The sequence below is a fragment of the Penaeus japonicus genome, unplaced genomic scaffold (genome assembly GCF_977035675.1).
Source record: "Penaeus japonicus unplaced genomic scaffold, GWHDUDI00000001_assembly GWHDUDI00000004, whole genome shotgun sequence".
Taxonomy (NCBI): Eukaryota; Metazoa; Arthropoda; class Malacostraca; order Decapoda; family Penaeidae; genus Penaeus; species Penaeus japonicus.
Window position 1 is genome coordinate 887,858 of NW_028234406.1, and position 2,500 is coordinate 890,357.

Consider the following 2,500-nt stretch of genomic DNA (forward strand, 5'->3'; position numbering starts at 1 on the left):
CGTCACCGGCGTCTGGCGCTGAAACGACGAAACATGTCAGCACGTCATCCACAGCGAATGGGTTAAAGGGAGGGGCTTTTGCCCTCAACCCTGGAATATGATCATCCTCTGCATATACATGGGTGAAGCTTATCACACTTGTCCATGGAATTGACATGGTGTCACCCATATCATTTGGATGTCCTTACCCTTGCTGTTCCATCCACACAGTAGATGACACTACACAGTTTATGATTACTATGCAACGTCACAAATCATTGATTGTAAGAGATTGACAACGTCTTTTAGCTTTACTGAGTCTTCTTCAATTGCTCTCTCCATGTGATTTTGTTGCTGTGTTTCCCTTAATTTATTGGGGGGTATGCAATGCCATCTGTGACTTTTCTAGGAAGCTCGCAGTATTGTTTACATTTGAGATTTTTTGAGATGACTAGGTCTGTGGACCAAAACTATAACACGTTAATGTACTGTTTGCAGTGTGACTGTCATATTTAGTATTACCTAATTATGATTTTTAAAATGTTTATAGCCGTCTGGTTAGCTAATTGGTAGCGTGTCGACTTCACATCCTTGTGGTCGGCAGATCGAGTCCCGCCCAGGCTCGTGAGCTTCCACTGTCACCTGGCGGTTACTGACGTAGCTGGGCACTGCGTTGGGTAAGGACCAAGCTCAGATCGAGTCAACACTCGTTGGCACATTCTCTCACGAGTCAGCACACGCTGGCACAGGCGGGCTTGCGTCACTGCATACAAGCCCGGCGTAGCATCTGCTCCGCGAATCTGGCTTATCCTTATCCTTAAAATGTTTATGGTATATCAGGTAGATGTACAGAAGACATCTACAGTGACTTTCAAATGGAACTATAGTAAATTTCAGAATAAAACAAAAGTGGTATCACTGGATTTCTCTAAACCTATTCTACTTCTATATTGTGGATATAATCTGTGACTCACCCTTGTGCCCCAAAATCGGGGCCCTGGTAGTTGGAGAGGGCATGAAGATCATTAATAAACTTCACTTCATCTTGATTTTTAGTTTTTATATCAGTTTGTATACATGATATTGGACTGACTTCTTCATTTGCGATACACCTTTTGAATACTTTGTCTATGTGTATCCAGTACTGTAATCAATACTGCAATACTGGTGATGGACTTGATTTAACCCATTAGCAGCGGATGGCATGATTTGCTACAAAGGCAGTCGGTCATAGACGCGGATGGCACCGTGCCAGACATGTAAAACAGCCATCCTACTGCTCAAACATTTTGTTTAATACTGCGACCAATGGGTTAACCCATTCACGCCGGGGCAGTTCCGGCTTTGCGCGGTCGCAATACCGGGGTTCTCGAACGCATCAGCCTAATGCCTCGAGATTCTCAGACGCACAAGCCGCGAGCCTGGGTTGCCCGCTCGCTCTACCCGAGCGCGCGGCTTCCCCTCATAGCTCGTCCCGGGCGTCTGACACGAAAACCACAAAACGTGCTATCACGTCAACCGGCTCCAATGGGTTAAATGAGTGACCTCCCCTACTATTGAGGCCCAAATTGTGGGGTATGAGGGTGGAAAAATGGGTAATATCAACTTTTTATGAGTAGTAGAGGGAGAGAGCAACCCATTGATATCAACATCATGACAATTAATGTGGCACTATTTTGAAAATTTACCAGAACTTTTTCTCTTAATATGCTTAAAATTTTCTTTGATCTGTGATGGATGGCCTGCATTCCAAATTGAAACATGATAGTAACAGTATCAAATGGATCCCCTTTAAACTCCAGAAACCTCTATCATATATGTTCTGGCAAGATAGAGCTTGGACTGTTTCCTTATTTTGTAGTAAATCAGTCTGCAGACTATATGAGTTGAAGGTTTGTAGCCCTTTTCCAGAACTGAGGTAGGCCTGGGGATTTAGCCAATAGGTGTGAGGCTAGTAGTAGATGTGTGGTTGTCTTGAAAGCATGTACCATAACTCTTGCTAATTAACCTGCTGTGGCTCTCAGAATAGACTTTGTTTTTGTGATTGTATTAGCTCTGTTCTATTCAGGTCTACTTGGAAACTTGCCCACAAACTTGAGTTCACCCCGATGGTGGCATAATGTACAGCAATTGCCATACCCTTTGCACATGTAGATGCTCTGGCAAAAGACAGTATATCTCCACACCATATATTCTAGCAAGGTAGAAAAGTCTAAGGGCTCTATCTTTTCAGTTTGCATGAGGTGGACATTAGTGGGCATTTGCTTTGGACAGCAAAATGTAGGGCAGTGGTGTATGTAAAGGTGTGTTTGTAAGATATGATAATACTAGTACCATGGATTGTTTGGTATTTCATTATCCATTGCAAGTATTGAACCCATTTCAATATAAAATAGGTAACGGCCTTGTATTATTGCACAATTTATGTGATGGTGTGTTCAAATTGTGTTTTACCTCATTTTATTCTGTAATTTCCAAGGTACGCTTCATGCTCTCCATAAATGTCACCTATTGATCTTAT

The 2,500-nt window shown here is 42.7% G+C and overlaps 1 protein-coding gene across 1 annotated transcript in view; it reads left to right on the top strand.

The window, feature by feature from the left end:
- LOC122249898 (activator of 90 kDa heat shock protein ATPase homolog 2) overlaps nt 1-2,500 on the top strand; it is a 13,593-nt gene that overhangs the window by 873 nt on the left and 10,220 nt on the right. The window lies entirely within an intron of this gene.